The sequence below is a fragment of the Chenopodium quinoa genome, unplaced genomic scaffold (assembly GCF_001683475.1).
Source record: "Chenopodium quinoa cultivar QQ74 unplaced genomic scaffold, ASM168347v1, whole genome shotgun sequence".
Taxonomy (NCBI): domain Eukaryota; kingdom Viridiplantae; phylum Streptophyta; class Magnoliopsida; order Caryophyllales; family Amaranthaceae; genus Chenopodium; species Chenopodium quinoa.
In genome coordinates, this window is record NW_018744858.1 from 2,266,741 (window position 1) to 2,283,197 (window position 16,457).

General features: G+C 40.8%; 1 long non-coding RNA gene across 1 annotated transcript; it reads left to right on the forward strand.

The window, feature by feature from the left end:
- Positions 1–547: 547 nt before the first annotated feature.
- On the forward strand, positions 548–5,987 carry LOC110704805. Its single transcript, XR_002508009.1, has 2 exons — positions 548–704; positions 5,598–5,987. It is a non-coding gene; the product is annotated as an uncharacterized LOC110704805 (long non-coding RNA).
- Positions 5,988–16,457: the final 10,470 nt, after the last annotated feature.

The following is a 16,457-nucleotide window of genomic DNA, read 5'->3' on the forward strand; positions in this document are numbered from 1 at the left end:
GTTACACAAGCTTTCGCTAAATATTCAAGAAGGGCTGAGAACACAACTTCGATCATGTAATGGAGTGTTTTTCGTTACTAACCATGACATAGCTTTATATAAAATACTTGTAATTCAAAAAAAAAAAATGTTACAAGTCTCATAATTAAACACAACTATTAATTGAGAATATCAATTGAATAGCTAGTAGCCTCCAACTTAAGTTAAACTTACACCTTCATAATGCATCATCAATTATACTTTAACTTCAACCACTATTCAATGACACATTTTATGTATACAATGTTTTGTTAAAAAGAGTTAATTATATTTATAAACTTGAAGATAACATTTAATTGAAGAACGAAGTAAACTAATAATTTAATTTTAGATACTAGATATTGGATAATATATTTGGGAAATTATTCCGTGTACCCCCCAGGTTTAAAAAAAATGTACCACGTACCCTTGTAAAGTTTTGAATGAACCGTGTACCCTTGCCAAATAATAATTATATACTAGACACCCTTATTACTAACACTGTTAACTTTCCGTTAGTGTCAAAAATAATTCCCTCAGTTATTATAGTTGATGCCATTGAACACAACACTAACACATACGTACAGTAGAACACTAACACCTATTTTGAAGGAGAAGGAAGTTGAAGCAATTTTCGAACGCAATCCAAGCGGAGATATTGAATCGTGCAATTGCTTGATGAAAAGGTTAGTATACTTCAATTTGTTTTACCTGGAGTGAATTCGTTGTTGCAAATTATGAAATTTGGGGACTAGGGTTCATGCGTGTTGAAATTGAGGTATTTCTTATGTCGAAATTCTGGAATTTTAGGCCTTTTATTAATGAAATTCTGCAATTTTTTAGGGTTTAGTGGTCGAAATTTTGCAATTTATACTAGTTGTCGAAATAATGCATTTTTTTGGGCTTTTAATGTCGAAATTCAGCAATTTATAGTTGTTGGTTGTTAAAATTCTGCATTTTTTAGGCTGTTGATGTTGAAGTTTTGCAATTTTTTTGGGTTTTTTATGTCAAAATTTTGCAATTTTATAGTCATAGTTGAAATTCTGCAATATTTTGGTTTTCATATTAGTGCATATACAACCCTTTAGTTATGGCCACGATTAGTACTCTAACACATTTCAGTTGTGTACTTTATGCTTTATGCATAGGAAATATAACATTTGTTTAATTGTCATCATTGTTGTGCTAAGTATATTATTGTTGTTAATCCATGATTTGTTTCTCTTGCTTAAAAGCATACTAAAAATTTGTAGTAACAAGTATTTTAATGCATGTAGCCTAAACATGAGAATTAATATAGAATGATACAGAGTACTTTTTATGACTTTAGTTATTAGCTTTATGCATGTTTATAGCTTTTGTTGTTTAAATTTTGCATTTTGTTTTTATGGCTTATGTTAACTTTTCCTGCTATATTTTGATGTGTAGTTGTTTAGTCATGAAGGGTATTTGGATGTGTTGCCATTACAAGGCAATAAGTTTTGATGTTAGGGTAGAAGATATAGACCTCATGGATTTCATGGATTTTAAGTTGATGATGTGATAAAAAAAAATGGTGTAAAGAAAGGTGTTTACCTTCCAGACATTTGAAAGATGAGTTGCAAACACCCTAAGAAAGAGATGATGGTGGATATTTTGGATGATAATGCTCTGTTCCGTATGTTTCCTTTTTTTCGTGGGGAAGATATTGTTGACATTTGGATTCAGGAGACCGAAGATCCCGGGGAACCATTTATGTTAGCACTTGATAATAGGATAATTGAGGAGGATATTTTGATTGCTCAACAAGATTCTGCTTATGATGATGACATATTGAGGGAGTTGGATGAGCAGCTGCAACCTCTTAATTTTACAATACCTATTGTGAACACGCATAATTTAGAGGTTGAATACATGATAGCTGATGATGAGTTTTCTTTCAAAGGGTATGGCTCTCAACCTCAGCCTACTCAACCAGAATCACAGTTTTCACCCCTCAAAATCACCCTCAAACAACATCACAACCTCATAACCAAACTGAAACAGAGCAACCACCACCACCTCATAACCAAACTGAAATAGAGGAACAACCACCACCTCATAACCAAACTGAACTCGAGCCACCGCCACCAAACAACCACCACATAACCAAACTGAAACTAAACCACCACCACCAAAACAGCCTAAATTACCTAAAAAAGTATGTAGGTAGGAAGTCAACACCAATAAAAAACAAATTCAAACCCGCAAAAAGCACAAGGAAGAAAAGAGGCACTTTTGTACCCACTGTGAAAAAGTTAAGGAAAAGAGAGGGTGTGAGGATACATGGAGTTGCTGAGCATGAAGAGATATCCAATGGCCACTTGTCCTTTGATGATGACATCAATGATGATGATGAATATGAAGTTGGTGAAACTAACACGGAATATGAGACAGTGTCTTTAGATAGAGAGTGTTTTTCTGATGGAGAGAAAGCGGTGGTTCCAAAGGGATTTGAAGATTTCTTAGATGATTCAATTGGGTTGGATAAGCTGTACATTAATGAAATTGTTGTAGGGGATGTTTAGTTAGGGTCGATCAAGCTTATAAATTGGATGATTTTTTCATCTAAAGATCACTTTAATGTCGTGTCCAGAGACTTTTGCATATACGAGGGGTTTTATGTGAGGGTTCTTAAGGAAGATAATGAGAGATATACTGCAGTATGTGCCATTAAGGGTTGTGAGTGGAGGATTCATAGCACTAAAACGATGGATGGTAGAAGTTGAGCCATTAAGACACTCACAGGAGAGCATAAAAGTTGTGGTTTTTTTAGAGAAATCCCATGGTGACTTGTGAATGGCTTTGCAGCAAGCTCGTTGAGGACATTAAGGCTTGTTTCGGGTTTTCTGTGTCCCTCAGAAGAGTTACAACACCAAGACTGGACACCAGACGCCTATACCTGTAAAACAACGGAGACTCCGCTTGGGTGGAGTTCCGCCTCCGACGATAAAGTTAGAATGTGTTCGGAAGATTAAAAGTGCGGAATGTAAAGTGGGATCAGGTTTCTCTATGGTGAGAAATGATCATCCGGCTGTCATAGACGGCCTCAATATCTGAGTATTTACTCTCATAATTCGTGTGAATTCAATGTCTTGAATGTGTTTCTGTGGGAAACATCTCCCTTTTATAGTATCTCAAAATGCGTGCCAAGTCCTAGGGTACGGAAACCTAGGACTGATTGGGCTGCCTAGGAGTTTGGGCCTTTGAAGGCCGCCTTTCCTAGTTGGATATCTGTCTGCCACGTGTCGAGCCCAGTTGGTCCACTTAAGGCTCTCCTTAGGCTAACATGTGGCAGACTCTTATTGGTCCACGTGGCAGACTTTGATTGGTCCACTGGCGGGGTAAAAATCCCCTAATCATTTTCCCCTCACAGGGGTGACGTGGCTTGCCACGTGGTGCCTGTGACATGTGTCACATGCGGATAGGCGAACGGTTTTTTACCTTTTTTTTTTCGAAACATTCTTCAGGGGTGCCCCTTGAGATTCTTGTCCCTTATATAAAGGTCATTCCCTTATCATTTTTTCGCACATTCTCAAGATTTTTGGACATAGAATCTTTGGACTTTTTAGGAAAGAACTTTGTCTTTTTCTGAGAAAAGCAACTGTCGCCAGTACCTGACCGCTTGTTTCCACAATCGTTCAAGACTTTTTCAAGCGCCTACGGTACCTTCAAACTAAAGGTAACTGACTGCTTTTCTCTCGTATTTTACTTTGGTTCTTTTCTTTTTGAAAATGGTTTCCCAAAAGTACACGGCACAACCTAGGTTAGGGATTAGCCGGTCACCGAGGACGGCTAAATCTAGAACTGGGAGTGCCGACTGCCCCTTACTGGACCACCCTTTGCGAACTTCTCCAAGTCCGACTATCCCTGTGTCTGTGCAGGACACCATGGCCAGAATTAAACAAACAGCAAGGCAACGGAACCTAGATGGCTCCTTTAGGGCGCCTGTTAGTGAAATCTCTGATGTGCTGCCTGGCACCCCAAGTACCCCCAATGATTCTATTTTGCAAGAATCAGGGGAGGAGTTTGAGAGTGATGCCTCTGGCTCTACTCGACAGGCCCCCAAGCAAACGATAGGTCCGACGGCTCAAACAGTGAGTCCAAGCCTAGTACTACTGGCAGATCCTCCAATGACTCTGAGGAAATGCAGTCTCGGCTGGAGACAGCGAGAGAGTCCCTTTCTGTAGAAAAGGGCGAGGGCTGGGCCGAGCTGTCTGCTTCTCGCAGAGAGCAGTTTGCTGCTTACTATCATCATGTTCCCGCAGGCAGGCAGAAAGCTATGGCTGACAAGGTGGGAAGTTTTCGAGCTGATCATGTCATGGGCCATGACTTCATTTTGTGCGTGTCGGATACCGAGGACACTATAGTCTGGCCAGAAAGGTCCAGCTACGGGGACGAATGCTTTAGCTATTATGAGGCGGCCATTCAAGTCGGCCTTAGATTCACCATCCATCCGCCCGTGGACAGAATTTTGGATGGATACCAGCTGGGTATCTGGCAACTGGCCCCAAACTCTTGGGTAAATATCCTAGGCTATGTTGTCGCCTGCGAAATGCTAGAGGTGGATCTCAGCTTCGAGGCGTTCGCCCATAAGCATTATCTCAACCGGACCCCTAAAGCAAGCGGGTCCGGATGGTACACTTTGTCTAGCCACAAAGGCTATATGATGACAATAGGAAAGGAGAAGAAGTGGAAGGACTGGAGAAGAAAGTTCTACATTGTCTCTTCTCCTGACAAAGTGAAGAACAAAAAATACAACTGGTGGAACTGGAACCCTCCTTTGCTATCAGGCGGATCTGAATTACCGCCTGTACCCAGAAAATCCACGGAGGAGATCTTGGACAAGGGCCTCTTTAAAGTGACCATCCGGCCTAATGAGGGGACTTGGGTGAAGGAGGTCATTCCCCAAAGTTAAATTCCCCAATATGACTGGCTGTCTGATGGGGATTATCTGGCCGCCTGCGGTCTAAGTGTAGAGAGGCCGAGAGGTAGTCGACCGACTGTGTTTAGATTTTTAGTAAGACTTAACCATTTTGTCCCACTTACTTAACCATTTGAATCTTCTTATGCAGATAAAGCAATGGAGAAGCTCTCGTCCACCAAGAAACCAGCCGCCTACTACCGCTCCCTTTTGGGCAAGCGGAAGGGCGAGGAGCCGGATGCCGCGAAGGCGTCCAAGACATCCAAGTTTTGATTTATTTTTTCCGCCTGCTTCTTACTCATTTTGGTTTATATGCAGGGCGGTTCATCCAAACCTTCTCTATCTTCACAACCAGACCCGAAGCTTTAGAAGCAAACAGCCGGCGATGTGTCGACTCCTAGTAGACCCAGGAAACATGTGGCCCATAGGCTAGGAAGGACCCATCCTCCTAAGTCCCCAGCCGACCCTGAGAGTAGCCGGGCCCAAAAGGAGGAGGCGGCCGAAGCTATTACAAGCTTTAATCCTTTGCCTTACCCTTGTAGGGTCAAATTCAATCAGTAGTCGACCAGTACCTCTGAAAGCAGTCGGTTTATAGGTCGAATTTACACCAAGTATTTACAAAGTGTTGATTGTGCAGATCAGGAGCCGGCTAGAGAGGATAAGGATGCGGCTGCCGATCAGGAGGAGGAGCAGGATGGCGAAAAAGATCAGGAGCCGACTAGAGAGGATAAGGATGCGGCTGCCGATACTGAGAAGCCCCCTCCTGAAGCTTAAGCCTTGTATTTTTCTTGCGGCCTGATGGCCATGTATTACTTTCTCCGGCCTGCGTGCCGTATGTTTTCTTGTATCTTTACCGACCGAGGGGTCGGGTTATTTGACAATCTTTTCCGATTGTACCAGTTAACTCATTTTAGTCGACCATAAGGTCGGCTAAGTTTAATTTATGAATCATTCGGTCATTCGGCCGGTTCTTCCATTTTGCACTTGTTTTGCAAAACTTTAGAGGAAAAAAAAAAAAAAAAAAAAACCAAACATTGTCATGAGTATCACAACACCGAAATGCACTAATATCACAGAAATTCACCAAAAATCACGAAAATGGCCGAAATGCGCAAAAATCACATGCATCACGTGCGTGTACAGGCTACTGGGCAGCTGCCTGGCTGGGTGCCTGCCTGGCTGGGTGGCTGACTGGCTGGCCTGCTGCCTGCCTGGGCTGCTGCCTGCCTGGGTGGCTGCCTGCCTGGGCTGGGTGGCTGCCTGCCTGGCTGGGTGGCTGCCTGGCTGGCCTGCTGCCTGCCTGGGCTGCTGCCTGGCATGGGCAGCCTGCCTTGGCTGCTGTAGTGGTGCCTGGGCAGCCTGCCTTGGCTGCTGCAGCTGCCTGGCCTGCCTGCCTGGCCTGCTGCAGTGGCCTGGCCTGCCTGCCTTGGCTGCTGCAGCTGCCTGGGCAACCTGCTTTGGTTCTTGGCCTAGGCTGCTGCAAATGTTTTTTTTTAATAAATTAATATCTAGTCAGTCTAAAAACTCATATTTAGTATATTTAATGTTTTTATAGGTCAAAATTGCTTAAAAGTATTCATTTCCATGCAAATTCAAGGTTATAGTAGCATAAGTAGGTGAAAAATAGCTCAAATGAGCTTCTAACTTACCTAAATTCTTTATTTTCTTTGTAAACTAACATCTACTTATTCTAAGACCTCATATTTATTATATTTAACATAGTTATAGGTTGAAATTGCATAATAGTAATAATTTTTATGCAAATACATGGTTATAGGAGCATAAGTAGGAGAAAATGGCATAAGTGAGCTACTAACATACCCAAATTCTTTGTTTTCTTTATAAACTGACATCTACTAATTCTAACAAATCATATTTAGTATAGTTAACATGTTTATAGGTTGAAATAGCTCAAAAGTATTCATTTTCATGCAAATACAACGTTATAGGAGCATAAGTAGGAGAAAATGGCATAAGTTAGCTTCTTACTTACCCAAATTCTTTGATTTCTTTATAAACTAATATCCAACTACTCTAACATACCATATTTAGTATATTTAACATGTTTATAGGTTGAAATTTCTTAAAAGTATTCATTTTCATGCAAATACGAGGTTATAGGAGCGTAAGTAGGTGAAAATTTCTCAAACAAGCTTCTTACTTACCCAAATTCTTTGTTTTCTTTATAAACTAACATACATTCATTCTAACAGTTCATATTTAGTATATTTAACATGTTTAAAGGTTGAAATTTCTTAAAAATAATCATTTTCATGCAAATACAATGTTATAGGAGGATAAGTAGGAGATAACGGCATAAGTGAGCTTCTAACCAATATAACCATTACACCGATTCTACCTAGATGCCATCAAATGTGACGAAAAAAGCCCACATTTCGCGAACTTCATTAATTTCCTTGCTTGACAACGGACCTACACTTTCAACCTTGCAAAACTAAAGATGACAAAAAAAAAAATCAAACATTGTCATCAGTATGTAGCACCCCCCCATGTGTTACGCTTGTTTTATGTTCGGTGCAATAATGGAAGCAAGGTATAGATTGAATACAGTAAAAGCATACCTCATCTACTTGTTGTGCTTCCGAGCAATTGTTGACTATGTCAAGCATAAACCTCATCACGTATAGGGCACAATCAAGTCCGTTGTTTTGTTGCGCACACTGACATGCCACAAAGGTACTGTTATCATGTGTAGCCATTACCGAAGCCAAGTATATTAAACAAATCACTAACTCAAGGCATTACCTTTGCATATTTCCACTTAGGACCCGCAACAGATCGACAGTTTAACTTCTTCATAACACTTTAGGAAAATAAGTTCTAAGTTAGAAACATAAATTCTCAATGATTTAGGTTAGGGCAATCAACAAAGGGAAGCAATATGTACCTATTCAGTAGGTTCTTCACTAGCAACCTTCGTGGTGGAGTCTGTCGAATAGAATCAAAGTGGTAGATTGTGTTACTGGATACGCAAATCACCAAAAGGGTCCAATGATAACTGCATATATTTACATAAACGTGAACATATTATACGCCTGAGCTAACTGCAATTTCAGAATTTGGAAAAAAACTAAATTATGACATTTTGTGACGTACTCCTCAAAACATGGGGCTAATATGAACTTATCTCCACCACGAGTTGATTCCTTCATACTCCTTTCTAGGTAATCTTCCACTTCACGAGGGTTGCTTAAGCATTTGGTAATGGAGGTTTGCTCGGGGCATAACCACCCAATTGCAGCCTCGGAGTTGCATCCACTAACAAGGTGCTCCTGTAGTACCCTTCACGACAGTAATGTAGGGATTACTTATTAATTACATTGTTTATATTCAAAAATCCAAAGTTAGGGTGATTATGATTAGTGGTAGTGAATTACTTCATGAAAGCTTGGATAATGAAAATGTTAAGCATGGCACCCGATAGAAATTCCTTCACATCCTCTTTTGTAATTGGTGCGATCCCATCGTCATCATAGTGGAACATTGCCTTAGGTAAAGTCACTTCAATAGATCTACCCCTAGGCAACTCGCTCACACGGTTGTGAAGAAAAGTACATGCTTTGGACAGCGAGTTCAGTATGTCAGCTTCTACTAGTGGAGTACAACTCGCAGCCGAACCTCTCGAACTCTTCGTCAACCCTTGTCCTTGTCCTTGTTGGACATTCTTAGATTTTGGCTTCTCCACCTTCTTCATTTTGGATGACTGATTTTCATTTGTAACATAAAAGCACATGGTTAAATTACAAGTTGTTTAGGACATGTTTTAAAAACAAGCTAAGTAGTGTACAGTTACCCCTCCTATCAACCTCACTCGATCACGTGGCCATTGCACAAAGCTACCTTTCGCATCAAGTAGTGTGATGAATTCATATTCCTCTCTAGGCATCGGTAGTGGCAAGTCCTCAAACCCAGGTACTATGGAATTGATGCCGACGGAGATGTAGTGGGTATTAGTAGTAGACTTGAAATGGACCTTGTCAAACGGTTGTGCGCTACCATGCCCCACCAACTCACCATCCATGTTTTTCTCGGGGTGAAGGAGCTCACATGGCATCTCTTCCTACACATTTTATTAGGACAAGTTATAACCTAATTAACCAACGTCATGCTAATACAAGGACATATAAGTGAGACTTGGAAATTACCTGAACATCTGGAACAGGATCAGGTTTTTGGTTTGCAATCCCTCTTGAGTTTGCATGCGTCGGACTAGGATTCTGCAAAAGTTCAAAACAATCATGCTAAGGCCTCGTTTGATGATATGGAGGCCATTGAACTCAATTGTAATTCAATTACCTCGCTGCCAACAAGTGGATCGTCCATGGCATCTTTGGGTTGACTACATGAGTCAACTGGGGTTACCAGGGGCATAGACAAGGTTGGCAAGTTCATATGCTTCAAAATAGCATTAAATTGACTTTGCAACTGTTCTTGCACCTCTTTGCGAATCTCCGCCTTTATTGATTCTTTTTCCTTGGCATCCATTCGGTAGGGCGAATTAACACTTGATCTAGATCTTCCTGATCTAGTGTAATCTGAACCCATAACCTTTTCCCACCCAAGTTGTTTGTCGCCCGCTCCAATTACTCGCCCAGGGTGGTATGGTTTTCCCAAAGCTAAGGTAAAAGGATCGTTCTCAATGCTTGGAGTGAGCTTGCCTTCAACCACTTCTGACGTATGCTCGAGCTGCAACAACACAAAAAAATTTGGTTCATTCTAAGTTAGATGTAGTCGTTATCGAAATATTAGATAATGATAACGGTGAAATATTATCATAAATGTCATAGATTAGGGTGCTTACAAGTGCATCTGCTACTATTTTGGTATCCGGGTGCATGACGTACTTCCCGGTGTTCTTGTCGATCCCATGCATAGCACACCACCAGTCATTGGCACGACTCACCAAAGATGTCACTGTGGAGGGAATCGGTGTATCAGGTGAAGATATTTTGGATGTGGGGTACAAACCCTCTTTGATCCACTTTTCTCGACTTTCCGCAAATGTCTTACAACCCATATGATGGTTATACATTTTCTTCTCAGCATTGCGCGTAGCTTGTTGACTTCTTTCCTACACATTAGCAATTGTTTGCATCATTATATGAAGTGAGCAAATTTTTCAAAGTAACTGTAATTTATATAAGATTACATACAAGTGCAGTAGTAGTTGTTGATTTCGCCATGAACTTCTCCCAGTCCTTCACCGTTATTTGTGGATATACATCCCACGGTTTCTTCTCAACTTCATCCTCTCCTACATTACCCATCAAAGTTTTCTTGGGTTTATGCCTTTGTTTCTTATGGATCCATCTTGTTCTTAACAACTTTTGGAGTTTTTGAATCTCTCTTGTACAAAACCTTCATACGATCTCCTCTTGTCTGGGTTATCGGGAATATTGAACACACTCTGTAAGAATCGCAAACTTCCATGTTAGTAAAGTGAAAAAAAATTGAGGAAAAAATGGAGAAAGGAATTAGCCAAAAAAAAAAAAAAAACACATTGCAAAATAGCCCGGGCAGGCTGCACAGCCAAGCAAGAGCCTAGCCAGGCAGGCAGCGGCCCAGGCAGGTGCACAGCCCAGCCAGGCAGTGACCTGCCCAGCCAGGCAGGCAGGCAGCCCAGCCAGGCACCTGCCCAGCCAGGCAGGCAGCCCAGTCATGCCTGTCATGCTGCACCCACAACGAGGCAGGCTCGAAGTTTGGTTTTTAGGCACGAATTTTTGTTTTTTGAACTCGAAGTTTGGTTTTAAGGCACGAATTTTTGTTTTTAGGCTCGAAGTTTTGTTTTTAGGCACGAATGCATTGATTTTGACTCAACGTTTCATGAACAAAACTGAAATAATAAACACTTACCATTGTATCATCCCAAAACATTTGAAGCAACCCTTTTGGAATCTCTGCCCAATCAAGTGTGATCGGTATTTTACGAGTTAGGATGCCAATGTGTGTGGAATATTTGCTGCGCCACTGCCCAGTAGGTTGACCCAACTCGTCAAACTCTAGAACCATCTATTCCCCGGGCTTCTTAAATGCTTTTGTTGGACCCCTAACCTTTCTCTTTCCCGATGCCTTTCCACCACTGCTGGTTTTCAGTTGACGTTGCATGTCCATTTGGCCGTTTGAATCTTGTACAAACTCGGAGACAATATCATCCACAATAAGGGGGGCACATTCAGCTGACATCTCATAAGCATCAAACCTGCGCTGCAACTCATCATGAGCTTGGTCTTCTGGTTCGCCCAAATCTTGCTCCTTATTCACATCATACAACTCGTCACCAGATTGAGAACTACCATGGTCTTCATCATCCATATCCTCTACGTGGTGAATGTGTTCATCACGACCCATTTTATGTACACACCTACCACCACAAGCAACGCAAATAATTAGTATACAAAACATGTTTACAAGCTGAAAATGCTAATACAAGAACGAATTGAACAAAATATGTAAAAAATGGCAAAACTGAGCTTCTACCATTCCCAACTTCGTTATTTTCATACCTATTACACAACTATCCTTGTAACAACTCACATTAGGTATACTAATAAGTGTTTAAAATATGAAAATGCGATAAATGAAATGATTCCATGCTAATACAACAACGAAGAGAACAAAATATGTACAAAATGGCAAAAAAGGGCTTCTACCTTTCACAACTTCGTTAATTTCATTCCTAGTTCACATCTAATCCTTCTAACAACTCACATTAGGTATACAAAACATGTTTACTAGTTGAAAATGCGATAAAGGTAATGATTTCATGCTAATACAAGAAAGTAGGTAGAAAAATATGTACAAAATGGCAAAAAAGAAGATTGTCATTACGATGCAAAAACAAATGTACCTCATTCGAGTATTCCCTCATTGTGGTCTGCTCGAATATAATTTGCATCCTTGTATACATCATTTGATACGTCAACTCTAGGGGCAGTGAAAGGGGGCGAATCATCAAACGCATCATATTTGTCCTCGTCTTCGACATCTCCAACCCCTAAGATTCTTCTCTTGCTAGCAAGGACGATGGACCATTTAGGATCGGCTGGGTCGGTTACATAGAACACTTGCTTAGCTTGAGATGCAAGGATGAATGGTTCCAAACTATCCCACAAGTGGCCAAGGTCTACAAGAGTGAAGTCATCGTGTCTGATGTTGCGCCTAATATTATCGACCCATTTACATTTAAATAGACCTACCTTGAACTCACGATAATCTAGTTCCCATATTTCCTGAATTCGTCCGTAGTAGGATAATTGTGCGTCAACCGGTGATGTATCCTTCGCACTGGCAAACTCTGTTGATGAAGCCACAAGCGTGACACCACTATTTTGAATCGATGAGGATTTCTGATCACGATGCTCAGTCCCGAATGTATACCCATTAATGTCATATCCCTCAAAAGAATAAACATCTTCCTTTGGACCATAAGCTAGCCACTTTATAGTATCAGAGACACTCTCATCCAATTGACGCATAACTCGATCATGGAACCATGTCACAAACATCTTATTATGCAACTGCATTAGTGCCCTTTCCCCTTTTGATGGAAATTCCGCACGCAAACTATCCATGTGCTCTTCTAAATATGGGTGAACCTCCGCAACATGATGAAGCAAAAATAAGTGAGCTTGCAAGAACTGATCATGAGTAGGTGAGATCCGTTTCGACCCGAGTGTACCATGACCATCAAGTCTCCCTTCATGTCGGGAAGTGGGAAGCCCAATTGGTTCGGCAACGACAACATACTCCGCCACGAAATTACCAATCTCCTCCGCCACAATCCCTTGAATCATACTACCTTCTGGAAGGGCTGGATTCCTGACTTTATGTTGTAATGTGCCCATGTGTCTTTCAAAAGAATAGCACCACCTCATAAAGACTGGACCGCACATCTTGATCTTACGAACCAAATGAAGGACCAAATGCACCATTATGTCAAAAAATGATGGTGGAAAATACATCTCAAATTTGCACAATGTTACAACTACATTCGCCTGGAGAGCATCAAGTGTAAAAGGATCGAGCACTTTGCTGCATATAGTGTTGAAAAACGAACAAAGGCTCGTAATAGCTTCTCTCACGTGCTTTGGTAAAATACCACGGTAGGAATACTTGCATCATCATGTGACAATCATGAGATTTCATACTAGTCAACTTCAATTCCCCATTCAAGGAAACGAATCTTTTCATGTTTGACGAGAAACCAGAAGGAACCTTAATGTCATACAAACAAGCACAGAACTTTCGTTTTTCGTCCTTTGACAATGTGTAGCAAGCTGGAGGTAAATACACCTTTTCATCTTTCTTCTTTGATACACCGATGCCCTTTCCTTTACTCTCCCCCTTACGTTTATTGCCACCATCTTCCCTTACCTTTTCCATTACCTTTGCCTTCCCTTCCTTTAGCTGCACCCACAACTCCGGACGAACACCCCACGCTTCTAAATCTAATCGGGCGCTCTTCCCATCCTTTGTATTGCCATGAATACCCATTATTGTCCCAACAACTGCATCACAAACATTCTTCTCTATATGCATCACATCGAGACAATGTCTAATATCATGTTCTTTCCAGTACTCAAGCTTCCAAAAGATCGATTCCTTTTTAAATAAGGCATGTGGGTCTAAAGGTTTCGAAGTTTTACCAAAAACAGTTGGTATACCCTTCACTCGACCATACACCTCATGTCCACTCAATGGCCTAGGCGCAACCCCTTCTTCAACTTTCCCATTGAAGGCCTTTTACTGCCTACGATATGGGTGATCGCGCCGAAGCAATCGTCGGGTCCTCACGTACACATCTTTGTCGTAGTGTTCAAGGTACACGTTTGGTGTGTCATCGATACAAATAGGACATGCTTTATGCGCTTTGTTCTTATACCCGGACAGGTTGCCATATGCGGGAAAATCATTAATGGTCCACATCAGGGCTGCACGCATTAGGAACATCTCGTTCTTATGGGCATCATAAACGGAAACTCCTTCGTCCCACATCTTTCTCAAATCATCAACAAGGGGCTCAAGGAAAACATCAATGTCGTGTCCAGGTTGCCTTGGACCAGTTATTAAAAGAGACAGCATTACGTATTTTTGTTTCATACACAACCACGAAGGCAAGTTGTAGATCACTAAAAGTACCGGCCATGTGCTATGTTGGGTACTCAGAGTGCCAAATGGATTCATACCATCGGTGCACAACCCAAGCCTCAAATTTCTAACTTCATCACCAAATGCCCTGAACTTCATATCGATGTTCTTCCAAGCCGGAGAGTCAGCCGGATGCTTCAGCAAACCGTTTTTCTTTCTTCCCTCTACATGCCATCTCATGTTCTTAGCATCTTTTGCTATTGAAAATAGACGCTTGAACCTTGGAATGATGGGAAGATACCATAACACTTTGGCAGGAGGTCCCTTCATACCAGCATTGCAGCTCTTTCGCTTGTAACACGACTGACCACAACGTGGACATTCCTCCAACTCTTCATATTCATTTCGATAAAGAACACAGTCATTAGGACATGCATGTATCTTCTTATACTCCAAACCAAATGGACATATGAGTTTCTTTGCATAATAGTACGACTTAGGAAGTTCATCCTCATCAGGCAACATGTCACATAACACAGTCAACAAAGAAGTAAAACTAGTGTCGCTCCAGTTATACTTTGACTTAATGTTAAAAAGTGTTAGCACGGCTGATAGTTTGGTGTATTTTTTCGACCCGGGATACAAAGGCTTTTTGGCAACCTCTGATAACGACTCAAATACATCACATCGGTCACCAAATTCACCTTCAACATTATGCATCATCTCATCCAAGTGATCACCGCCACCGTCCTCGATCTCATCCCCATCCTCATCTCCATCTCCACCACCATCACTACCATAATCATCTTCCGCACGAATCTCGGCTTTGTTATCGTGAGTATCATTCCCAACATTCTCCCTATACGATCCCTGTTCACCGTGCCAAACCCACACATGATATTGAGGCCTAAACCCATGACATACCACATGATCCCTTAATGTATCAACACTGTCGACCATTGTCACATTATTACAGTTGACTGTGTTAATTGATTACCCTTATTATCGACATCCCAAGCAAACCAAACATAAAAATCCCAAGCATCATCAATTGATAATGCTCTAAATTCACCATTATGCATGCATTCAACTTCATCCCTAGTTTGCTCATTCAAACCAAAATAACAAATCTCACAAGCCTCCCAAAGACTACAACAATCAAAATCCAAATATCCCACAAGTCTATTGAAATATTCACAAAAAGGCTCATTGTCATATTGAGGAAACGAGTTACTTGCCATTTTTTTTACAAAAACAAGCAAAAATTAAAAAAAATAAAAAATAAAAAGAAAAGTATACACAAAGACCTAGACTCAAGCAATCAAAAACAATCAAGCATTGACACCGTTCCCCGGCAACGGCGCCATTTTGAGCGCGGGGAAATTAGGTCGTTGACTAACCTCCTCACGGCCAAACGAAATTTATTATAATCCTAAACTAACCCCTAAACAAGTCTAGTGGTAAGTTCGGGTCGAACCACAAGGAACGGTAATGCTAGATTGTTCTTAATCTAATGCCTAAGCTATGCCGAAGTCGATTTACGGATAAAGGACACTACAACTACACTAAAACACATATAAAGAACAAGGTATGATAAAGTCTACTAGGGGAAAAGATCCACTTTGAAAAATTAACAAGTTAATGGGAATCGATTTGATAATCAATCATGCAAAGAAAGAATTAAAATGGGAATTAATTACCATCAAGAGCAATCTCTCAAATTCCTAGCCTAGATCCCTCATTGACTAGGTGCATAGAAGAAATTTACCCAAAATGCAATCAAATATATAAATTCTAATTCACAATCCCTTGTCAAACTAGAACTAACATGCAATTAAGTTTGCTATCTTGGGAGATCAATCCAATCTAAAACAAACAACATGCCATCATCAATTCAATCAATTTAATCACACAATTATCATCAAATTTATCTCAAATAACTCAATTAACCATAACAAAGCTTCACTCAACACCTAGTATAAGGAAATCTACTCAAACATGATTAACAAAGCAATTAATAAAGCATAAAGAGAGAAGAGAGTAAGAAATGCTCATTGATATAAAATGGAGATCTTCAAATCATCAAATTCCTCCTTTGATTATCCAAAATCCATGAAAACCATTGTGCTCCTCACTTTCTCTCTCCAAAATTTGAGAGTTTCTCTCTCTAAAAACCTAAAACTAACCTAAAAACTATTCTAAACTGAAAAATCTTTTTTCTTTAATGAGCAAAAAAAACTATTTATACCCCTTACAAAATTGCTTAGGAAGCTCCGCAAAAAGTCAGCTGAAACGGGAAAAGGTCCGACCGAACTCTGGGTAGGTTCGGTCGGACTCAGGGTAGGTTCGGCCGAACTCAGGGTAGGTTCGGTCGAACCTCCCTGATCCT